Source organism: Procambarus clarkii, chromosome 68 (assembly GCF_040958095.1).
Source record: "Procambarus clarkii isolate CNS0578487 chromosome 68, FALCON_Pclarkii_2.0, whole genome shotgun sequence".
Taxonomy (NCBI): Eukaryota; Metazoa; Arthropoda; class Malacostraca; order Decapoda; family Cambaridae; genus Procambarus; species Procambarus clarkii.
In genome coordinates this window covers 6397244-6424172 of record NC_091217.1, presented here as the reverse complement: position 1 = coordinate 6424172, position 26929 = coordinate 6397244, and positions in this window count along the sequence as shown.

The window sequence follows — 26929 nt, the reverse complement described above, 5'->3', positions numbered from 1 at the left end:
AGGTGGTGGTAGTTGTGGTGGCGGCCATGGTCGTGGTTTTTGGTGATAGTAGGGGTGTGTATGGTAGTTAGGGGGGTTGGTAGTGGTAGATTTTGTGTTTATATAATGGGGCGAAGGGGGAAGTTTTTGGTGGTAGTGGTTGTGGAATTAGGTAAGGTGGTAGTGGTAGATACGGTAGTTTTGGTTGCTGTGGTGGTCGTTACATTAGTCGTAATAGCTGTGATGGCAGTTGTGCTGGTGATGACCCAGTACTCACAGTATAAATGCAATGCATAGAGAAGAAGAGACTATAAACAGACATAAACACAACCAAAACAACTCATACACTGAAGGATTCGAACGGGTGAAAAAAGGTGTGGCTGATGGATGCATCACCTTCACAAACACGAGCTCATTTAATTCCCAGTTGGCTCTGATGCCACCTGAACCGCGATCACCCAAATGGCAAAACTGTCAGGGGGGGAACACACAAAAACATGTCTCTTGTATTCAATTTAGGATCATATCTTGTTTTAATGGAAATATCAATGTAACTTTTATAGGGCCTATAGCGACAAGTTTAGGGGATGGCTTTTGAATAGTATGTTCTTGTCTATCTCACTCTGAATCACAATATCCTCATCTTGTTTCATTGTAAATTATTGGTTGTGGACCTCCCATACCCATCCTGTGGGTGGTAGTGGGCTCCATACCCATCCTAAGGGTGGTAGTGGATCCCATACCCATCATGGGAAAGGTTAGCGACCCCAAACCCATCCTGTAGGGGTTAGGGGAAAAGGTTAGTCACATAATGGGCTCAGGAGCTAAACAAATAGCCGATATGATACATATGCAGCCAAACTTGTGTGTGGAGGCCATGTGTGTCGACAGGTGTGGAAACACGAAACATATAGGCCAAGCTAAGTTGCCTAACAAGCCAAGTTTTCCTGATATTACAAATTTCTCCACCTATTTTTCTTATGGTATTATAAGTCTTTCCATTATATTATATACATTTTCTAGTTAAAACTATCATAAAAATGTTATCAAACCTAACCTACCTATCCTATCCTACTGACGCGAATTCCAACTCGCCCATGTTGGGGACGCACCCAGCAGCAATTACTCTGATAAATCTAGTGAAGCTAATCCCAAGTGTCTGGCCTCCAGCCTCGAATAGACACAGACTGACATACAGACAAAAGACATTTCCATTGATATATATAAATGTAACCAAATTATTGGTTGAGAAAACGTTCTGAAACCCCACTAAGGCATAATGAAGCAGCACTCAGACAGGTAAACATTCTTAAGGGACTCCAATCCCTTTAATATTAAGTAGTGTGTGTATCTTTGTATTTATTGGTTTCCTGGTAAGATACTCATTGTAAGATGTTCCTGTATGATATCGAGAAGTGAATGGAATATAGAGGAGGAAAGTTCAAGCGACAAATAACTTGCAAAAAGAGCTGATTACAGTTTTATGCCGAGCTGAGTGCAGGACCGAGTTTGATCTCGCATGGCAATCAAAATTTAACTCGTTAGTAAATGGCACATTAAACATTTGTGAAGGAATCAATAATTGATGCTGGGGGCTAGAGCTGCAGTTGGCACTCACAGCAGCTTGCATTGACTGATCCTGATGATGATACGGCTGCTTCTCATTCTCTTGTTTTATCTCTTACATCTGCTTCTGCTGCTGCGACACCTGTAGGTTTTCTGGCTGCGTCTGCTTTGTCTGCTGCTGTTCTTCAAACTGTGTCACCACCGTGGTTTACTTGGGGTGTTTAGCCTTAAGTGATTAAGTCGTATTCGCACGTATTATATTCTGGTATTTTACATGTTTTAATTTACGAATTTGTAAGTGCAACTTTCTATTGGTCACTGCCACACAAGGGCAAGGATGGGTTCATAAGTGATGCCGCTTAAAAATAAACCAAAAATTGTTCTTCATTCTTTAAAATGGACAAGCAAATTTAGGATAAATTGTTAGGATGTCGTCCAGAACACCTGAGTCAATGAAATAGTTACACACTTGGTGGTACAATAAGCCAGGAGGTCTAAAAAATTTTCCGGTTTCACATTCAACAATATAGTGTTCTAGTGAATGCATTAAAGGTTTATCACAGAGTTTACAAGCTGAATATTCTGGTGGTGGCTCAGCCTCACTGACCTGCCAGATGGGCCTAAAGCCAAGGCGAATTACCACAATGACTACATCACACTGGGACTTGGGACTTGTAGGACTTGTAGAACTTGTAGGACTTGTGGGACTGGGACTTGATGGACTTGTCCGGGACTTGATGTGACAAAACTGAAGCTCAGAGAAGATATGGCCTTGGATACTAAAGGAGGCAGCGACAACGCAATACAGTTCCCTTGCTCTTGTATCTTCTCTCCGGAAAAACGAAAAAGCTTGGAGACTGCTGGAAATAGATCATGTGATGCGAATACGCAAGAAGTTCAGCACAAGAAGTGCTAAACTACACACAAATATCACTAATGATCATCCCCGTGCAAGTTACTAGAGTCATAACCAGAAAAGCAGGTTAGTTGAAGGTAAACACTCGATTACCAGAAAGCATTTTATATTCTCCCAAACAAAAGACTCTTACTCAAGCTTGAGAAGCCGACTGGTGTACTTGTAAGAATGATAAGGTTGTTGAGAGAGTATGCGTGTCTAATGAAGGGTTCAAAAGGTTAGAGCTGAGGTATCAGTGTGGAGAGAGAGATTACGAGTGGATTACGTTAAGGATCAGTGTTAGGGCTCCTTCCTGTTATCTAGTATATAACAGCGCCCTAACACAGGAAATAAACTTGTTTGTGTCATTGTTCGCGAATGGTGTAAAACTAATGCGATCATTCAGGACAGCGGGAGGGGGGAGGGGGGAGATTGTGATAACCTGCAAAAGGATATTGAGACACCTCAAAATAAGTCTTAATAATGGTTACTGGAATTTAACTCAGGCGTCGTGTCCTCTTGATAATCTAATTCCGTAGTGATCTAGTTCACAGCTCTTCTGCTTCCAGTGATGCTAGTGTTTATTTTCTTTCCTTCTCCTCTTCAATGCTTTTTTTTAACAGGCCGGACGCTTAACGACAGACGTGAAGAACACCTTTTGTGTTCTTGGTGTTCTCCTTCATGTCGTGAAGAACACCTTGTGTTCTTGATGTCCTCCTTCATGTCGTGCACTGGAGTCATACGGTGACTCCAAACATCGCATTACTTGATTATTTTGGTCTACAATAATCTGTCCTGCCTCTAATCTCTTGTTAAATCGGATCTCATGGTCAATATGCCCAACATGAACCTTGAACCAGACGTGTTACTGCTCAGTATGACCTTTCACGGTGCATAGTAACTGTTCAGTATGACCTTTCACGGTGCATAGTTACTGTTCAATATGACCTTTCACGGTGCATAGTTACTGTTCAATATGACCTTTCACAGTGCATAGTTACTGTTCTAAACATGTTTAGCATGATAGCGATGTGACTTAGCTCTCTGCTTCTCTGTGCACTCTTGTCTCTTCCTCTTCGTATCTCTTTCTGTTCTCCGTTCCTCTGTTTTATTATATTTACTTTGTTTTATTTTCATCTCATAGGGCCTATATATATATATATATATATATATATATATATATATATATATATATATATATATATATATGTATATATATATATATATATATATATATATATATATATACAAACACCTCTCCACTCACCTAATATCTCCATGTTTACTAGTTCATCATAGCCATCATCTGTTATCATCCCCACGGCTCTGATTCTCGAAAAAAAAAATGCCATTTTAATCTACAATTGTTCCTTGCTGTGCGTCTGGGTGAAGCATGTGAGGGGAACGTAATTTACTCCCAGTGCCAGGCTCCAGCACGCGACCGACTACCAACCTTTATCTATTTGCACCGCCAGGGTAACACACGCTTTAATTATGGAAGCTTTTGTCAGTGTTTCTGTGAATGCTGATTGATGCGAGGCCACTGCTTCCTTTGGTAGGAACAATGATTTTCTTTTTCCATAATAACACAGTATTTATACTAATGGGTGGAATGTTTTATTTTCAACTGTTTGCCTCTGCGATAATTTATTGAGAGTAAACATACATATATATATATATATATATATATATATATATATATATATATATATATATATATATATATATATATATATATATATATATAAACTCGACCACAGTATCGTGGATATAAACATCTCCTTTGTCCTTTGATAAAAGACAAAGGCAAGCAGGAATAGATGCAACAGAACTAGGAACGAATACATAGATATAAAGAGAGTATCGGAAAGAAGTTATGAGAACTATATTGCTATCAAAGAAAAAAAATTAAATTACTACAGTCATACAAGAAGGAAAATGCCGGTGAACGACCAAGTGACAAGACTTAAAAAAACAGAGGGGGGGCATATACAGAAAGTGACAAGGAAATCTGTGAGGCACTGAATGCCAGTTTCCATGGAGTGTTCACAACCGAGCCTGGGCAGCTGCCATTGTTACAATATGAGATGACCCAAGATGAGAGACTAACGGATATGGAAGTGACAGCAGAGGAGGTAATGAAAGAGCTGATAACACTGGATGCAACTAAAGTAGTTGGACCAGACAACGTATCACCGTGGATAATAAAAGAGGCAGCGCAAGCCCTCAGCGTGCCTCTGACAAGGATCTTTAATTACTTACGAAGGTAGAGTTGCCCAGTTCTTGAAAGAAGGCAAATGTGGTAAAAAAAATTCAAGAAAAGAGATAGAGGAGAGGCACTTAACTACAGACCAGTATTACTAACAAGCATCCCCTGAAATGTACTAGATCGGGTCAAGAATAATCAGGTTAAGACTGGTTACACACTCAGAATTAGGTACATAAACACCAACATGGGTTCAGGGAAGGGAAATCATGCCTAACAAACCTGGATATCTGTGGTAAAATAACAAGAATAAGGCAGGACAGGGAAGGATGGGCAGATTGCATATTTCTGGATTGCCCAAAAGCTTTTGATACAGTACCGCACAGGAGATTACTGTACAAGTTTGAGAGGCAGGCGGGAATGAGCAGAAAATCCTTAGCATGGGTAAGGAATTGCCTAACAGGTAATAACAGGTCTAACAGAGAGTAACAGTAAGGTATGAGAAGTCGGACTGGCGAACAGTAACGAGCGGAGTACCTCAAGGATTGGTGCTGGGACCAGTTCTATTTCTAATATTCGTAAACGACATGTAGACAGGAGTCGAGTCATATATGTCGATGTTTACGGAATGACGCGAAACTAATGAGACGAGTTGAACAAGTTGTAGAGTTGGACTTGAACAGGTTGCGAAGATGGATGTAGAATTGGCTACTGGAGTTCAACACAAGCAAGTGTAAAGTTATGGAAATGGGAGTAGGAGACGGCAGCGTCCTCTACGCTAGCAAAAGTTAGAACATCATTCAGAAACCTAAGGAAGGAGGCATTTAGGGCGCTTTACGCTGCCAATGTGAGACCAAATGTTAGAGTATGCGGTCCCATCATGGAGTCCCCACCTGAAGAAACATATAAGGAAACTGGAAAAGGTTCAGACGTTTGCGACGAGGCTCGTCCCAGCGTTACGTGGGATGGGATATGAAGAGGGCCTGAAGGAACTGATCCTGACGAAGCTAGAAAAAAGGAGGGAGAAGGGGAGGGGGGGAATGATAGAAACATAAAATACTTGGGGAATTCACAGAGTGAAAATAGACGAAATGTTCATACGGAATACTAACAGAACTAGGAAACATGGATGGAAGTTGGAAACACAGATGAGTCACAGAGATGTTAGGAAGTTTTAGCGTGATAGTAGATTAAAAATGGAATGAACTAAAGAAGTAGGTTATAGAAGCAAACTTTATCTATAATTTGTAAAGCAGATATGACAGTAGTAGGACAAGAGTCGTTGCTTTAAACAACCGGCGGCTGGAAAGGCGGGATCCAAGAGCCAATGCTCGATTCTGCGGGCACAAATAGGTGGGGTTCGCGTGCTGCTGGACCGAGAAGACAGACGACTGTAAAAGTCTTGAGTTACTGAGCCAGAGACGAAAAATGACATGATTAATTATAAATCCAGTTAGCTTATGCCCAGCTGACGCCAAAACCGGTGCAATATATAATGAAGAATGATGATGGAAGACAATACCGAAGTGATATATTAATTTCACTGAATTATTAGGAATTTCTCATGTTTATAACAATATTAAAATATATATACACACATAAACACATACGTTCCTTTAGGTACATAAAGCAACCCGTACCCGGGCACTGCGGGTACCCTATCGTGTATACGGGTCGACCCGAGCACTGCCGGGTACCCTATCGTGTATACGGGTCGACCTGAGCACTGCCGGGTACCCTATCGTGTATACGGGTCGACCTGAGCACTGCCGGGTACACCATCATGTATATATATATAAATGATTAAGCCACAAGATTAAACAGCAACATTTTAATATATGTAGACGATAAAAAAAAGTAGTTCGGAAAATAAATTTAGAAGCAGACACAAAATCGGCCCAAAAAACTATCTAGATTAACTTAGAAATAAACGAAAGAGTGTTGTATGTAGTCTAATGCTTAACAATGTAGGGATCGCTGGATTGTTTCAAGTGTAGGCTAAACAAATATATGTGAACGAGTTTGGGTGGATATAAATAGGATGTGTTGGTTAATAAGTGTTTCTGCAACTTGGTTTATTATTATTCTCTTATGTTTTTATGAGTGTCATACAGGCACTTTTGAACCCATATATACAATTGGGAACAAGAGGAAAGAATTAGTGATAATGTATAAACCCCCTATGACCCTGCCCGTATGACCGGGCCGCAGGGACACTAAAGCCCCGAAATCATCTCAAGATAACCCTACCTAACAGCAGGAGGTCCAGAGAGGCTTCTTTCAATGATCACAAAAACAGAGGTCTAGATTGATGACAAACTACAGTGAAGAATGTTAAATTGAGTACACACACCACACAAAAGTACTTTCCGCCCAGAAAAAAATGAAGCAAAGAGCACGGAGTTCGATGTCAGCGAGAGAACTCGTTGTTGCTATTGCCTCGTACAAGCTCACTCGCCGCTCAGCCTTGATGAGTAGCGGACACGCTCATCGGCGCTCCCAGGCACCTCTTGACAATTTTGTAATTTTGATAAAACTTCAGCCTAAAGTTTTATAGAACACAAAAGACACCAACCCTTTAACACCCCTTCCTCTGTCTCTCTCTCTCTCTCTCTCTCTCTCTCTCTCTCTCTCTCTCTCTCTCTCTCTCTCTCTCTCTCTCTCTCTCTCTCTCTCTCTCTCTCTCTCTCTCTCTCTCTCTCTCTCTCTCTTTAACTAAGACTAGGGTTCATAAGGGCTGTCAAATAAGAGCTGTTATCCTACCTCAGCTTTTCTGACGCCTGCTCCTCGAGACTCATTATTTCATGAGAATGTACTTTGAAACTATCACATAAGAACTATCATATGTAAGGAACCTGGTGAAACTGCAAGCAAGAGCTGTAATCCTTCCTCAGCTCATCTGAAACCTACTCCTAGAGGCCCATTTGTATCATGAGCCTGTTATATACATCAGTAGGAATAACCTTTATTCATTAACAACATTAGGTAACAATCATATAAGGAAGAGGATGAGCCTGTAGCCAACTGTGTGCCAGAGCCTTCATGTGATCAGTTGACCTGATCTCCCGTGTATCAACCTGTTGAGCGAACCAGTTCCAGATGCCAGTCAGTCTAGGAGTTAATGAACGCTGATGAAGTGATGTTCTTGAGGAAGGCACTTCCAGCATGAGACTATTGAAGGTGCTACGCCTACTGGTAGGAAGTTGGGCCAGGTGCGGAACTTTGACGCTGTTGGCTTTGTACATAACAGTAAGACCACCACCGTCACGACGGTGTTGCAGGCTCCGATGTTCAGACTGTTCCCACCAGACTTGGTCAAGACTAGAGATGAGCCTTCTTGCATGGCTCTCCTCTTCGTCCAACAGTGTGATGAATGATGGGGGGGCAGGCGATCCAGGAAAGGGGTCTAGATGTGAGCTAACTTGTGCTTCATATAAGATTTTGCAGCCCTTGCTGTCAAGAAGATGTGAAATGCGCCGTAGGGTTGTTAAGTTTCCTGGCTGCCTTTTGAGCTAGGTTTAGCACGTGGGTCTTCATTGGCATTGAAAAGTCGAACTTCATTCCCAAGATGTCAATCTCTCTCTCTCTCTCTCTCTCTCTCTCTCTCTCTCTCTCTCTCTCTCTCTCTCTCTCTCTCTCTCTCTCTCTCTCTCTCTCTCTCTCTCTCTCTCTCTGCAGTATGAGCGACTCTGACAGTGACGAGAGAATGGGAGACGCATGTTTCACCGCTCGCTCGAGTCTCCTTTGTTCCGCCAGGATTAATACAGAAATGGATGTGAATTTTCTGTATTTCGCGAATAAACTTGACTACGGAGCGGGGAGTTCTTTATTACGTTTGCCGGCGGTCTCAGGTATGATATTGGAAATATCAAATGGAAACACATATAGACTTTTTAAGGTCTGGGCGAAAAGAAAGCTACGATGTGAATTCAATTTTCCATGAAGGTTTTTAGGCCAATGTTTATATGATTTTGGAGCAGCATTATGGAGCGTTGGAATATTTTAGTTCACGTTTCCGGCCCCACACACGAGCTCACCTCATCTGCATTCACAGGTAGTGGATTGAAAGGTACTTTTGAAGGATTTAAACTTATTATTCCTATTTCAGAGGGCAAGGAAGTGATGGTATGCACCTTAAACAATAGTTCCTGGTACAACACAACTGGAAATGCACAACACTTCCTGATCAGTATGCAACACAGTCTTTCTTTGCAAGCACCCAGCACCGCCTCACCACCACCACCATCACCACCCAGCACTGACTCACCACCACCACCATCACCACCACCACCACCCAGCACTGACTCACCACCACCACCATCACCACCACCACCACCCAGCACTGACTCACCACCACCACCATCACCACCACTACCACTCAGCACTACCTCAATCACCAATAGCTAGTCATTTGCTCCAGTCTCTCCAATTAGCCCGTCCTCCTAAGGTTTCCCAACGTCCAGAAAACGGTCAATTTAAAGTGTCCTCTCCTAACCTACCAGAGGACCCAAAACAGAAAACGGGACAGTACGTCACTTTCGCGAGCCGCTTCCATTTTCTAGTATGACGATGTTTGGCCATTATGTATCGCATACGATCGAAAAGCGACGTTCTTTGTAAGAAGATAGGTTGCTCCAATAGAGCACTCCACCCAATACTTCACTGATCAACTTATATTTTAAGAATCTGAAGCAAGATTAGTTCAAGGTTAGTATCACTGAAATCTGTGTTGGCTTAAAACAATTTTCAGAGTTGGGTAGAGCCTTAGCAAGCTAAGCTTGGAGCCTGATTACATATTATGTCATGAAATTAAACCAATTATTAGCCTTGACATGCGTAGTCGTTGACGATTTCAATTATTCTCGCGTTACCAGTAGTTACTAGTAATTATCTAGTGACCAGAAAACAGGTCTCATTGAATTAAAAAATTTCAGGATACCTATACCCATTACGCCTGCATCCCTCCTGATCTGTCTGCTGCTGCTCTCGTCTGCCAGGTCAGCAGGTATTCCCTCCCCTCCAGCAGACGCCTCCTCCTCGTCCTATCGTCTGCTCAAGCTTTACTAATATCAGTTCCCCTGCTTTATATTTTCCCACACATGTTCCTCACTCATTACCACTTCATTTTTATTCAACACATTCCCCTGAACCTGTGTAACGCCTGCTCCCACACATTCCCTTTTCCTCCCCTCCACCCTACTCCCTGTATATATGCATTGTATACATTGTATACACTCTTTACTGTGTATACAGTGACTGTGTGTGTGTATACACTGATGGCCACGCTTGTGGTGGAAATTAAACTGAAATAAAATAAACCTCCACCCTTATCTCCTACACCCACAATCCCTTTACCCCCCCCCCCATCCCCCTTGGCGCCTCGCCCACCCTTCCTCGACGCCTCGCCCACCCTTCCTCGACGCCTCGCCCACCCTCCCTCGACGCCTCGCCCACCCTTCCTCGACGCTTTGCCCACCCTTCCTCGACCCCTCGCCCACCCTCCCTCGACCCCTCGCCCACCCTCCCTCAACGCCTCGCCCACCCTCCCTCGACGCCTCGCCCACCCTCCCTCCAGGTTACACCATCAGGACAGTGCCAGACTCACCTCGGATTGTGATTTACAGTGTAATAAGCTGGCACCGTCTGATACGTCAGTTATCAGACGGTGCACTTATGCACTCACATTCCACTCACGGGGAAGGTGAGTCCACTGCCAGGCTGGCGTAGTGTCTGGCGTTCCTGTAGTGCTTGCTTAAAGTGCATTGTTGTGTGCCTGAAGGAACGTACAGTGTGGGGCCTAGAGGGATTTGTGCTTTACCTCCTGATTTTGTCTCATAACTTTCGGGTATGCTTGTGTGCGTATTCACCTAGTTGTGCTTTGCGGAGGCTGAGCTCTGGCTCTTTCGACCCGCCTCTCAACTGTCAGTCAACGGATTTTTTTTACCACAGTAACACCACAGCCCCCAGACCAGTAACACCACAACCCCCAGTAACACCACAGCTTCCAGTAACACCATAGCTTCCAGTAACACCACAGCCCCCAGACCACTAACACCACAACCCCCAGTAACACCACAGCCCCCAGTAACACCACAGCCCCCAGACCACTAACACCACAGCCCTCAATAACACCACAGCCTCCAGTAACACCATAGCTTCCAGTAACACCACAGCCCCCAGACCACTAACACCACAACCCCCAGTAACACCACAACCCCCAGTAACACCACAGCCCCCAGACCACTAACACCACAGCCCTCAGTAACACCACAGCCCCCAGACCACTAACACCACAGCCCTCAGTAACACCACAACCTCCAGACCAGTAACACCACAGTCCCCAGTAACACCACAACCCCCAGTAACACCACCCCAACACCGCCCCCCCCCCACAGTCTGCCTCACCAACTCGCCCCATCTCCATCTTCCCTCCCCCCTCCCCTCGGAAACACTGTCATGAAATATTAGTTCCTCTGTTATTTATAGGTCTGCTTGTTGTGACGTCACAACGCAAGGGTCGAGGGGTTTGGGTGGGGAAGGACATTTGGCCCCCACAACAAGGAGGGAAGTGGTGATCCTGGCTATAATAGAGGGAGTGTAGAGGGGGCGGAGACCCCGGCCTCGCTGGAGGGAGGGGGCCAGTGAGATCTGTTTTACTTAACTGTGGTTTATGGCAAAACTTGTGCACCTTTATTATGGGATAAAGGTGGGTTTGGGCCCACCGCTGGCCTGCAGATTTATCGATGATAATTGAGTTTATGAGACTGTGGCGGCCCAGGCATTTGTTAGGGTTACTTCTCCTCCCTCCAGTGTCACTTTCCTTCCTTGTCATTTTCCTCCCTTGACACTTTCCTCCCGTGACACTTTCCTCCCGTGACACTTTCCTCCCTTGACACTTTCCTCCCGTGACACTTTCCTCCCATGTCACTTTCCTCCCTTGTCACTTTCCTCCTTTGACACTTTCCTCCCGTGACACTTTCCTCCCTTGACACTTCTCCCTTGTAAACCTTCTTAAAGGTTCAGAGTGCACAATCCTCTCTTGTGCACTCTCTTGTGAACCCTTCCTTTTGTCTTCATTTTCCTCCTATCTACTCCTCTTCATGATTCGCTGTTAACTCTCTTTCGTTTTGGTCCATCTCCCTGACCCCTGAACCCTTTCCACTTCCTCTTCCCCCTCCCTCTTCCCTTCTCCCTCTTCCCTTCTCCCTCTTCCCTTCTCCCTCTTCCCTTCTCCTCCATTCCACCATGGCGTCTCCTCCGGCATGGAGGGAGGTGCGGCAGTCTGGTGACTAATGGTGGATGTGATTCAATAAGACACAGAGTGTCTATTGGGATTACCTCAATGAACACAAATAGATTACTTCATCTATTTCTATCATATCACTAAAATTTCCAGCAGCAATTGATGGACGACCCTCGCTCAGTCATCCATCTTATCCAGCCGGGATATCCCGGATGTGGTAGTGTTTTGATGGGAGAGAAGGAGATGAATGATGGAAGAATGAGAAAGATGATAATGAGGAGGAAGAATGTAAAGAATAAGAAAAATAAAGGAGTCAATAAAGACTGCTAATTATGTGCTAATTTCATGTGTCTCAGTTGTTCAGATAATCAGTAAGGAGCAGAAGGCCTTATTCTCTATTGTGAATAAGAGTCAACAAAAATCTTTTATGAATTTGGTTATCTTATCTTGAGAGGTTATCTTGAGATAATTTCGGGGCTTTTAGTGTCCCCGCGGCCCGGTCCTCGACCAGGCCTCCACCCCCAGGAAGCAGCCCGTGACAGCTGACTAACACCCAGGTACCTATTTTACTGCTAGGTAACAGGAGCATAGGGTGAAAGAAACTCTGCCCATTGTTTCTCGCCGCCGCCTGGGATCGAACCAAGGACCACAGGATCACAAGTCCAGCGTGCTGTCCGCTCGGCCGACCGGCTCCCTGGTGACTACAGAATAAATACAATATTTAGTACAGGGTCACATAGAGTTCCAAAGTAATTCGAACAGAAAATAAAGCATTTGAAACAAACTATGGTTGTTTGTTTATTAAAATGTTTAAATAATGAAAGGTGAACATTGGCGAGACGTTGTTGTTCAACTGTGTTCACATTTATGCACGGTATTACTTTGGAATATGTTATTTTTAAGCTGTTCCATTAGTTCATTACTCGCTTAATGAAAGAGGCTTTTTCTTCTAAGGAGTAAAATAATTTTCCTATAATTTTTCAAACCATTGTTGTGTGTTTTTCTGGGTCAAGAGTATCATGTCCGTTGATAAGCCTTAATACTTGTATTAAGGCTTATCCACGTATTAAGTATTAAGGCTTAAGGCTTAATACTTGTATTAAATCACCTTTTATGCTTCCCCTTTTGAAACTTAATGAATTCCCTTGGAACGGATTTCATAGGATTTCTTAAAGTCTTGGTATCAGCTTTGTTCTTCGACACTGAATACCAACCAAGTTGTCAGTAGATCGTCTCAAGTATGGCATCTAAAACTGTACAATAGTCCAGAACAGAACGTACTAAAATAAAATTACAAAATGGTTCCTATCTCGAAGCGAAACTCAAATGATCTGCAAAGGAATCCTAGTAAATCCTAGTGTAATCTATCTCAATACACTGCCGACTTAAGACATCTGGCAGCTATCCCTCCCAGGCGTCTTTATTCTTTATTTTTATTAGCTCTTCGTGTTCACCTAATATCTTTCAGTTGAATTCTTTTCAAATTGTTAAGCCATTGTGTTAAACTGGTTTTAAGATTTCAATTTCTCAAAGCAATTAACTAAAGCAATTAGTCGACTTGCAGTCTCTGACGCTCAGTTGAGGAAACTGTGCCACCTATTGCGATGGTATCGGCAAATGTGTATATATATACATTATATATATAATATATGTATATATATATATGTATATATAATAAACACACACACATGGGGCCTCGCGGCTGAGTGGACAGCGCTTGGGGGTCGTAGTTCTATTAGCCCGGATTCGATTCCTGGCGGAGGCAGAAACAATTCGGCAGTTTCTTTCACCCTGATGCACCTGTTCACCTAGCAGTAAATAGGTACCGGGGAACTAGGGATCTGTGTGTGTGTGTTAAAATATATGTAGGAGATATAATAGAGAAAAAATAGATTGTCTAGTAAGGCGGGGTCCAAGAGCTAATAACTCGAGTCTGCCTTCACAAATAGAAAATACACACACACACACACACACACACACACACACACACACACACACACACACACACACACACACACACACACACAGAATGTGAGGTGGAACACTAGTATTTTAAAATATATCTCTGGCTTTTGCGTTTTTCATACAAGATGACTAATGAATGAGACATGTGAGCGGACCAGCGAAATAATCCAGGCTCGGTGGCAGGGCCCGCGGGAACACGCTCACGTGAGAAGGTCTTGTGCAGCACAAGCTGGCTATAGTGAAGCTGTGACTGACTCAAGCTGGCCAGTGAGGCTTCATAAACTCAAGCTGGCCAGTGAGGCCTCATGAACTCAAGCTGGCCAGTGAGGCCTCATGAACTCAAGCTGGCCAGTGAGGCCTCATGAACTCAAGCTGGCCAGTGAGGCCTCATAAACTCAAGCTGGCCAGTGAGGCTTCATAAACTCAAGCTGGCCAGTGAGGCCTCATAAACTCAAGCTGGCCAGTGAGGCCTCATGAACTCAAGCTGGCCAGTGAGGCTTCATAAACTCAAGCTGGCCAGTGAGGCTTCATAAACTCAAGCTGGCCAGTGAGGCCTCATGAACTCAAGCTGGCCAGTGAGGCTTCATAAACTCAAGCTGGCCAGTGAGGCCTCATGAACTCAAGCTGGCCAGTGAGGCTTCATAAACTTAAGCTGGCCAAGCAAATGAGACCTCATGTAACTCAAGCTGACTAAAGAGACTTCACTTAACTCAAGCCGGCTTGTGAGCGGGGCCACTAGCAACTCTGCTTACATTTGTTGGTAATAAAGAAATAAAGATTTTTTTCCAGTCCCGGTAACTCAGTACCAAATAATTTTGTGTGTTATAATAATAATAATAATAATAATAATAATAATAATAATAATAATAATAATAATAATAATAATTTTTATTTAGGCAAAGGTACATACATAAAGAGATTTTACAAAGTTTGTTGGCTTTATAGATAGAGCTAGTACATACAATGCCTAAAGCCACTATTACGCAAGTGGTTTTATGCTCAAAACACTTCTCCATTACCCTGACCACCCTCTGTTGGGGCCTCACAGCTGAATGGACAGCGCTAGGGATTCGTAGTCCTAAGGTTCCGGGTTCGATCCCCGGTGGAGGAGGAAACAAATGGGTAGAGTTTCTTTCACACGGATGCCCCTGTTCACCTAGCAGTAAATAGGTACCTGGGAGCTAGACAGCTGCTACGGGCTGCTTATTCCTGGGGATGTGTAACTAAAAGGGATGGTCAGCCTAACAGGGAAATATTTAGGATAAAGGAAAAGGGGTCAAGGTAATGGAGAAGTGGGCAGAGTAGGAAGAATGTGATCAGAGTTACAGAGAAGTGGTAATGAGTGGGTATCTTATCTTCAGGTTATCTTGAGATGATTTCGGGGCTTAGCGTCCCCGCGGCCCGGTCCTCGACCAGGCCTCCTTTTTGTTACACCCCCCTTCCCCCCAGTAAGCAGCCCGTAGCAGCTGTCTAACTCCCAGGTACTTATTTACTGCTAAGTAACAGGGGCATCAAGGTGAAAGAGACATTTTGCCCATTTGTCTCCGCCTCCACCGGGGATCGAACCCTATGTGTTCAAGCGTTTGGATTATCATCATTATATGTATTTTGACTATTATTATTTCTCGAGGAAACTAAATAAATGTGTCACCCCCGCACACAAATATTCAACATTATCTCTTTCATAACCCTGTCGAAGTTGCTCCTTCTTTCCCCCTGTCACCAACCACCCGGGCTCCAGAAATGGCCTCCCAGTCTGAGCAGTTGGGATTGTACTCAACCGCGAAGAAAGAACGGCTGAATTGACAATCAGATCGGGATTATAAGGGATAAAGTCCATTTCCGGAGCGGTCGCTTCACTGCTTTGCTTTCCACACAAGTCACACAACAATTTTCCAAACGTCGGCAGCTAATCTACTGTTCCCAGAAGCAGTTTGTTCATGGTAATCGGTATGTTTTTTTTAACACTGGCTTCAGCGTTTTTATTATATCATAAACGGAGTTCTTTTTGTTTTAACAAGTTTCCTGGCTTCGTTTTTTTTAATAATATATTAATATTTCGTTAGAATTGTATTTACAAATATATATTGAAAAATATAATTCATACAAGTTTCTTGTCTCGTTTAAGACATTATTTTGAATTTATATTAACATCATGTCTCCAAAGACTCATTAGAGAGAGAGAGAGAGAGAGAGAGAGAGAGAGAGAGAGAGAGAGAGAGAGAGAGAGAGAGAGAGAGAGAGCATAACACTATTGATCAATGAGTTTTATACAGGTATAACTGTATGAATCCCAGGTATAATAAGGTTGATAATAATAATAATAAGGGAAGGGAACTATCAAGGGAAAGCGCCAAGCTATTATGACTATATAGCACTTGGAAAGGGTCAGGATAAGGATTTGGGATGGGACGGGGGAAAGGAATGGTGCCCAACCCCTTGGACGGTCAGAGATTGAACGACGACCTGCACGAAGCGAGACCGTCGCTCTTCTGTCCAGCCCAAGTGGTTGGGAATAATAATAACAATGTGTATTCAGGTAAAAGTACATATATACAAAATAGTTACAAACAGAATGTTGGATTTCTAGATAAAGCTAGTCCATACTATGCCTGAAGCCGCTAGTACGCACAGCGTTTCTGACAAAATAATTAAATCAGTGGAAAATAAACAAAAAAAAGAGGTTGTAGTTCGGAAGTTAGATTAGTCTGTCGAGGAGGACATGAGAGCGGAACTGACGGCTCAGTGCACTCTGCGTTTACCTTGGGGTTATCTTATAGCGATCTGATGGCCTGTCTGTTGGCAGGTCTGTGTATATTGCCAGTCTTAATGGTCTAATATATACAACTCTCGCTGGCTGAGATAAGCTGGCGGCCATATTTCCGTCCACCGAGTGATACCATCCTCCCTCTCACTAGCCGGAAATAAACTCTGGATTTTTTGTTTCTCATTTTTATAAAAAAAATTTTTTTTTAGATTGAAGATCGCTTTTATGTTTTTTGTAATTTATTTATGGTATGTGAATTTAGTATTTGCTGTAGCATTTGGGTGTTGGTTTAGGATGTTGTGCATTGCCTGGGTGTTGTAGATTGTTATACTCATGAATCATCAGATTCATGAGTATATATTCACGAGATTCGTGAACATCTCATATATGCATGAGTATGTATGAGATGTTCAACACTGATGCTGCTGTAGGCTACGGGAAAATATTATCCTATAATGTCGAATGGTGCTGTCAGGCAGCACCATTCGACATGATACCATGATATCACCAGAAGATACCATGGCCAAGATTACCAACAGAATGCCGGCGGGGGGATGGGGAATTAGCCTCGGCTACCATCCTCTTTTGACCGGTCGTGTTTGTCGAGTGGTTAAGGGATCCTGTACATCAGATGCATTGCTTCTGGCAGTATGGGTTCGAGTCACTTCTGGGGTGTGAGTTTTCAGTTATTTATATATATATATATATATATATATATATATATATATATATATATATATATATATATATATATATATTAGTATATTTTGGTAGCAGTCTTTCCTGTAGACATATTTTATTAAATATGACCGAAAAAGTAAGATTAATAATTCTAACACGAATTTTCTCAATCTTTCGTACATTATGCTTCACTGTTGGAGGTAAATCAAAAATCACTTCTCCAAAATTCATTTTTATTTCTAGTCTGACGCGACACGGGCGCGTTTCGTAAAACTTATTACATTTTCAAAGACTTCACAAATACACAACTGATTAGAACTTGCATTTCCCTGATTTTATATCTACATTTGAGTGAGGTGGGAAGGGTGATGTGGCATTACATTTGAGTGAGGTGGGAAGGATGATGTGGCATTAGAGGATATTAATAGGGTATTAAAAGTATCAACACAAGACAGAACACGAAACAATGGATATTGAATAGAAGTGTTTGTAGAAAGCCTATTGGTCCATATTTCTTGATGCTTCTATATTGGAGCGGAGTCTTGAGGTGGGTAGAATATAGTTGTGCAATAATTGGCTGTTGATTGCTGGTGTTGACTTCTTGATGTGTAGTGCCTCGCAAACGTCAAGCCGCCTGCTATCGCTGTATCTATCGATGATTTCTGTGTTGTTTACTAGGATTTCTCTGGCGATGGTTTGGTTATGGGAAGAGATTATATGTTCCTTAATGGAGCCCTGTTGTTTATGCATCGTTAAACGCCTAGAAAGAGATGTTGTTGTCTTGCCTATATACTGGGTTTTTTGGAGCTTACAGTCCCCAAGTGGGCATTTGAAGGCATAGACGACGTTAGTCTCTTTTAAAGCGTTCTGTTTCGTGTCTGGAGAGTTTCTCATGAGTAGGCTGGCCGTTTTTCTGGTTTTATAGTAAATCGTCAGTTGTATCCTCTGATTTTTGTCTGTAGGGATAACGTTTCTATTAACAATATCTTTCAGGACCCTTTCCTCTGTTTTATGAGCTGTGGAAAAGAAGTTCCTGTAAAATAGTCTAATAGGGGGTATAGGTGTTGTGTTAGTTGTCTCTTCGGAGGTTGCATGGCTTTTCACTTTCCTTCTTATGATGTCTTCGATGAAACCATTGGAGAAGCCGTTATTGACTAGAACCTGCCTTACCCTACAGAGTTCTTCGTCGACTTGCTTCCATTCTGAGCTGTGGCTGAGAGCACGGTCGACGTATGCGTTAACAACACTCCTCTTGTACCTGTCAGGGCAGTCGCTGTTGGCATTTAGGCACATTCCTATGTTTGTTTCCTTTGTGTAGACTGCAGTGTGGAAACCTCCGCCCTTTTCCCTGACTGTTACATCTAGAAAAGGCAGCTTCCCATCCTTTTCCGTCTCGTAAGTGAAGGAGGCATTTGAGCAGAGTTCCGTGCTGCGTTTCACTTACGAGACGGAAAAGGATGGGAAGCTGCCTTTTCTAGATGTAACAGTCAGGGAAAAGGGCGGAGGTTTCCACACTGCAGTCTACACAAAGGAAACAAACATAGGAATGTGCCTAAATGCCAACAGCGACTGCCCTGACAGGTACAAGAGGAGTGTTGTTAACGCATACGTCGACCGTGCTCTCAGCCACAGCTCAGAATGGAAGCAAGTCGACGAAGAACTCTGTAGGGTAAGGCAGGTTCTAGTCAATAACGGCTTCTCCAATGGTTTCATCGAAGACATCATAAGAAGGAAAGTGAAAAGCCATGCAACCTCCGAAGAGACAACTAACACAACACCTATACCCCCTATTAGACTATTTTACAGGAACTTCTTTTCCACAGCTCATAAAACAGAGGAAAGGGTCCTGAAAGATATTGTTAATAGAAACGTTATCCCTACAGACAAAAATCAGAGGATACAACTGACGATTTACTATAAAACCAGAAAAACGGCCAGCCTACTCATGAGAAACTCTCCAGACACGAAACAGAACGCTTTAAAAGAGACTAACGTCGTCTATGCCTTCAAATGCCCACTTGGGGACTGTAAGCTCCAAAAAACCCAGTATATAGGCAAGACAACAACATCTCTTTCTAGGCGTTTAACGATGCATAAACAACAGGGCTCCATTAAGGAACATATAATCTCTTCCCATAACCAAACCATCGCCAGAGAAATCCTAGTAAACAACACAGAAATCATCGATAGATACAGCGATAGCAGGCGGCTTGACGTTTGCGAGGCACTACACATCAAGAAGTCAACACCAGCAATCAACAGCCAATTATTGCACAACTATATTCTACCCACCTCAAGACTCCGCTCCAATATAGAAGCATCAAGAAATATGGACCAATAGGCTTTCTACAAACACTTCTATTCAATATCCATTGTTTCGTGTTCTGTCTTGTGTTGATACTTTTAATACCCTATTAATATCCTCTAATGCCACATCATCCTTCCCACCTCACTCAAATGTAATGCCACATCACCCTTCCCACCTCACTCAAATGTAGATATAAAATCAGGGAAATGCAAGTTCTAATCAGTTGTGTATTTGTGAAGTCTTTGAAAATGTAATAAGTTTTACGAAACGCGCCCGTGTCGCGTCAGACTAGAAATAAAAATGAATTTTGGAGAAGTGATTTTTGATTTACCTCCAACAGTGAAGCATAATGTACGAAAGATTGAGAAAATTCGTGTTAGAATTATTAATCTTACTTTTTCGGTCATATTTAATAAAATATATATATATATATATATATATATATATATATATATATATATATATATATATATCGCAAGAATACTCACAAAAACATATGATTAAGTATCCACTAGGAAAATTAAAATTGCGAACGTTTTCGTTTCATTTTCCTAGGGGATACATAAGCATATACGTTATAATATACAGGCTAATATCATTGCGACAGCAAACATATCAAGCTGTGTATATACAAAGCAAAATACTGTATAGTATTCTGCATGACTGTAGAAATTACTGGAGCATATCTATCCACAAGCATAACGCATTATATTGTAGATTACCCACCAATGTGCAGTAGAAATCTGTTAAAATAAATTTAAGTCTTGAATTTATTAAAAAAAAACATGATAAAATTGTTTATTAATTGCAGTTACTAATATAATCAATAATGGCATATTACTACACTATTGTTAAGTACCAAATTATTATATTTGTTAACTTTACATCAGGTGTTACCAGCTCTAAGGTTTCCCGCTAAACATGGCACACTGCGCAGAATGCATTTGAATATATTCAGAAACATTAATTGACGTACTAACAGTTAATAAAGAAATATATTGTTTAAAATAGTTCAGCTTGGGTTTAAACATTTCTTTTCAGTGCATTATGCAATAACATAATTGTTGTTGGGATTGATATTTGATATATTGCCCGAACAAGGCATATATATATTATATCATATATTAGGTAGTTTACTCTTTATTTTCACAAAAATCTACTCTGTTTCTGCTTCTGTTTCTGTTTCTCTACTCTGTTTCAAAAATCTACTCTATTTCACAAAAAATCTACTCAGATCCAACCATGGTTTGGAAGCATTGTACCACATTGAGAGCTGAAGGATTATTTGGTTATTAAACTGCACATGTTTACAGTAACTGACCCAAAAAGAAAAAAGAAAAACGCCATATTCACCAAAATGTAAACAAAAAAATATAGATTCAAAGAGTTCCTAATTCCACTAATACTCATGGAAACAATTTTATACCACAGTAAGTTACGAGCCCACACGTAAATTATTTTTTAATCCCAAAATACTAACCTACACGAACTAACCAACTACCCTATTTGTTGTTGAATTATTGGATTGTAGCGTTTGTGTGGTGGGGGGGTGGTGGTAGTGAGGGAGTGGTGGGGGGGGGGTGGTAGTGAGGGAGTGATGGTGAGGGAGTGGTGATAGTGAAGGGTCTACGGGCTGAAACAATAGCATTTATAATTATACACACAATTCCAATGTTCATACATACTTCATATTGATGTGTTTGCAATGTTGATTGTATGGCATATATTTGTATGGTGTATTGAGCACAGTTTATAACGCTGCTCTTTTTTTTTTTTTAATTGGAAAGTTCACATGCAATATTTCCTTTTAATTTCGTTGCATTCAACATTCATGTGTTTTTGTTTCCAATTTGTTTTTGTTTTTAAACTTATATCGTTCACTTCAAGGAAATTTTATCCAGTTTGAAAGACTTTTAACTTTGTTTTGTGTGTGATCAGGACAAGGTTTTCCACTAGGTATTGAAATAGGTATTTTCCACTAGGTATTTTCCACCTGGAGGCCTCGTCGACGACCGGGCCGCGGGGACCCTAAGCCCCGGAAGCACCCCAAGGTAACCTCAAGGTAGGTATTTTCCACTAGGTATTTAGATATTTTCCGCTAGGTATTTAGGTATTTTTCCACTAGGTATGACCTCGGAATGGGGCAGAAAAGCTGTAGAAAAGGAGAACAGTTTGTCAAACAAATTTCTTAGCATAATCACGAGAACTGTCAATCATCAGCTGATTTGATGAGTGTCCAGCGTCTGAAACAGTATATTAGAATTCAATGAAATAGTAAAGGATAGTCAATATATGTAAAGTTCTGAATGAAGTACAGTGAAATTATGAGGATATAATTAGGGCTGTGGGGGGATATGTGGGCCTGCGGGCCGCTCCAAGCAACAGCCTGTTGGACCAAGCTCTCACAAGTGAAGACTGGCCCCCGGGCCAGGCTGGGGGAGAAGAACAACTCCCGAAACCTCATCCAGGTACAATCCAGGCACAGTACTGCAGTAGGCTTCAACACATGCAATCACTAATCACCCATTCACTGCTCGCTGAACAGAAGCTACAGTTAAAGATTGGGGTCAAGTAAATTCTCCCTGGCCAGGATATGAACCCTGGCCAAAGCTCTCGCTTATCGCCAGGCGTGTGTGTTACCACTTCGCCACGAGGACTGCCGTGGGTCGACATGTTGCATCGACAAGATGTATTGTTTCCAATATATTCTGGAAATGCAAAATGTTATTAAGGGGAGCTTGACGGAGATAAATATGTGAAAAGTATAGCAGGTGAGTATAACAAGGGCTAAATATATCAACACAAATTTGAGCATCAAATAATGAATATAAATATGATAACATTAAATCCAGAGAACTGGAAAATAATTGTTGCTGGGGAACATGTGGAAGATCATTGGTTTGTTTCTAGCTCACGTTGTACGTCTGTGTGTGGGGGAGAGAGTGAGAGAGAGAGAGAGAGAGAGAGAGAGAGAGAGAGAGAGAGAGAGAGAGAGAGAGAGAGAGAGAGAGAGAGAGAGAGAGAGAGAGAGAGAGACGTGAACCGGTAAAGACAAAGAGAAAGAATCCCAGGGTTAGCTACATTGCATTAAAACCCAACGCTACCGATGCTGTAATTTTTATTGAGAAAGTTATGTGTGCTTTGTACACGGTAATTACACCACTGAGGCCACTAAATCCTCTTTACTGCGGCCTAGGTGGCAGCGGCGTGCCGGCAGCCCTTCGTCTTCTGGACCACACGATTGACTCAAGGTGGTTGGGTCTATCAGGTGAGCATTATATCCCACTTTAACCCACATTTACCCCCAAAACAATACATACATGAATACATACATACATACTAACACTGCTACTATAACTACTACTACTCTATATACCTCAACTTTTTTCATAAATGGTTATACATTTATATTGCCTTTTTCTCCTTGAAAATTTAAGTACATTACTCATTTACACCAGAAAATAAAACAGATACAGATCATCATTATTATTAACTATATATCACAAAACGCTAATGACTTAACGCTTTATGATTAATAATTTCAAAAGTAATTTACTTTGGTCTTCCCCCTTGATAATTTTCCCTCAGGCTGCACACACTCATAATATATATATATATATATATATATATATATATATATATATATATATATATATATATATATATATATATATATATATATATATATATATATACGACTATATATATATATATATATATATATATATCAATACGACTATATATATATATATATATATATATATATATATATCATCGATCACCTCGCTGCCATCTCTTTTTGGATATAGTTAGATGATAATAAACTATCAATAACGAGGATCAAAATTAAATTAACATTAAAGATTCAATAAAAATAATAATGTTAATGAGAAAACCCACCAGGTCAGTGAGGTGGGCGCAAATCTACGACCTTTTGATGTAACTTTAATGTGGATTCTGTGTGTTAATGCTAATAATATTAACAATACGACTATAATATGTCATAAAGAGGAGCTGGCAGCAGTGACCAGGGTATGAAGGGCGTGTGTGTGTGGCTTCTAGATAACCTCCCACATTCCAAATCTTACAGGCTTCCCACTTCCCTCGACCGGAAAGAATGGAGAATGGCAGCATCATTATACGCACAAATACGACCCATAAAGCAATATCAAAGGCAATTTACTGTATGATAAGCCCGGACTGATAAAAACAATCGTATGGCATCACCAGGATTTATGTTTAGTAACATATACTCTAATCTCGGAGGCGGAGGTGATGATAGTTTGCTCTGGAGGACCCATGATCTCGTTCCCTTGGTTCGGCCAGCCATAACACCATCTTAGATTGTAGAGAATGTAAGGTTACCTGGGTACCCTTCTCTCTCTCTCTCTCTCTCTCTCTCTCTCTCTCTCTCTCTCTCTCTCTCTCTCTCTCTCTCTCTCTCTCTCTCTCTCTCTCTCTCTTCTCTCTCTCTCTCTCTCTCTCTCTCTCTCTCTCTCTCTCTCTCTCTCTCTCTCTCTCTCTCTCTCTCTCTCTCTCTCTCTCTCTCTCTCTCTCTTCTCTCTCTGTCTCTCTCTCTCTCTCTCTCTCTCTCTCTCTCTCTCTCTCTCTCTCTCTCTCTCTCTCTCTCTCTCTCTCTCTCTCTCTCTCTCTCTCTCTCTTCTCATAACATTGAAGGGGAATGTTATGTTCAGTTTTTGACATCTGCGAAAACAAAATCAAGCGTTACGAGTCATAAAACAGGAGTAAGGTGAGGAGAACGATCACCGGGGTTTCTACAAGCACCCCGAGGACAGTACAACACCATCACGCGAAGAGGGCAACGGGCCCACACCACCAGGTGAAGCGGGATATGTAGAGCTCGAGCAGCAACGGGACCTTATGGAGCACCATGTAAAGAGTGCAGAAAACAAGGAACTCAATGCTGATGGAGGTCAATATTGACCGCTGGAAATTATAACAAATCTAGTGGGCCAGCCATAGGCTTCGGGTCAGTGCAGGAATATCCCTGCAGAAAAAATAAAGTTTTCACTGAAAAAATATTGAAATTGCAAAAGTGAATGTGAAAAGAATCAGGAAGTCAACAGTAATAAGGATCTCGAGGTAGAAATATACAAGCCTTATTTCGAACATTTTTGCAAAGAGAATACTGGAGTTGAGAGCTGAAAGAGTTGGTAATAACGCCCAGAGCTCCTTCCCCCTCCCCTCGCCACATTCCACACAATCAACAGTTAATAATGACACTTCTGATATTATTCTTTAGCTGTAGTTTCCATGTTTTAGGCCATTTTGGTTATGCCGTCCAGTTTTGGGAACCATGTTATAAAATAGACATATTTCATTCGATCGACTGCTAAACATGGTGTCAGAGTTAATCGCATGAATTAGAAACCTCTTATCAAAAGAGGATTAATAAAACTTAACTTACATTCTCTAGAAATACGAAGAGTAATAAGGGATACGATTGAAATATAGAGATTAATGAAAGGGAATACCATGGAGAATATTATGTAAATGCTAAATATGTGAAGATGACGAATAAAGAATTTAAATTTAAGATCCGTTCCGAATCAGCAGAGCTGGTCAGAAAGGTATTTAACGTGTCAAACACCTCAAGAGCACCTTGAGTGCAACAACAACCAACAACAAAAATGACATGTAACACAAAAATGTTAAATCATGCAGTTAAATGACCAAAAAACACTTGACGTCAAATTTAAGTATGAAATTGATCAAAAGAATAACTGGAAATATTACACAAAGTGGTGCCTGGCTGGGGAGGGTTATGTCAAGATGAAGAGGGAATAATTCCTCTCACTCGGTATCAAGATCTCGTCAACAAGATTTTTATGAAGATGCGAGAACGCAGGAACAATAACGACAGTCACTTCTGCGAAGATAAGCCATAAACATAGTCATCTGACGTTAGCATGTAAATTTCTGCAAGATGAGCACTGCACCACTGGGTAACAGCCTCTGCAAGACTATAAAGGGAAGACATTACTAACACTACACCTACCCCAGGCGCTGTGGGTCATGGCTACACCTACCCCAGGCGCTGTGGGTCATGGCTACACCTACCCCAGGCGCTGTGGGTCATGGCTACACCTACCCCAGGCGCTGTGGGTCATGGCTACACCTACCCCAGGCGCTGTGGGTCAGGGCTACACCTACCCCAGGCACTGTGGGTCAGGGCTACACCTACTCCAGGCGCTGTGGGTCATGGCTACACCTACTCCAGGCGCTGTGGGTCATGGCTACACCTACCCCAGGCACTGTGGGTCAGGGCTACACCTACTCCAGGCGCTGTGGGTCATGGCTACACCTACTCCAGGCGCTGTGGGTCATGGCTACACCTACCCCAGGCGCTGTGGGTCATGGCTACACCTACTCCAGGCACTGTGGGTCAGGGCTACACCTACCCAGAGTCTGTGTCCGGGAAATAATCGAGGCCTATGACTGGAGACTGAGACGGGAGACGATAACTCCACCGACCAATTCGTCCTCCCAACAGTACGTCGCATTTTTAACGTAATATCTACCTTAGGCCCAACACTGGCGTACTGGAATATTAGACTGGCTTGCGAAATTGACATAACGTCCCGTTTTCTGTTCGTGGGTTCTCTGGTAGGTTAGGATAAGGCATTTTAGTGCGACAGTTTCTTGACAGTGGAAGTGTGTGGAACAAGAGGGAGATGAAGGAAGGAGTGGGAGAAGAGATAAATGTAAGGAGAGAGGAAGGGGAAGGAGATGAAAAGATGGGGAGGAGGAGGAAATAAAAAGGAAGAAAATAGGGAAGGATGCTTTTTTTCAAAATTACAGCCTCGCTCCTGCGCCAGGTAAGTCCACCACGGGCTCACCATAGCCCGTGCTACATGGAACGTTTTGTTCCCAGTAGCTGGATTTTAAACAACTGAGCATTCAGTGAGTACCTGAAAGTTTAATCGGAAGTCTTGCACAGTCTAATCAATTTAATCATTAACTTAGGCCTATTTCTGTATATTACAGCAAAAGAAAATTATAAATGGAATTATGTCAGGCTAACTATCAAGTTTTGGCCCATTAAACGATTTCTAAGAGCCCTACACCCTTCACTCTGACACATCTTTTCACTTTCGGAATAGATTCTCTGACTCATTCACACTTTCTGCATTTTCCTCTCCAACTGGCGTGATATTATCACTTCTATTAAATCTTCACCAAGTCTATAATTCTTTTTAATAATGCTGCTTCACCCACCACCAGCTCCGCTCCCAGAGCTCTTAACCCTCACCACGAGCACCAACAACACCACCACCACAACCACCTCCTCCAACAAC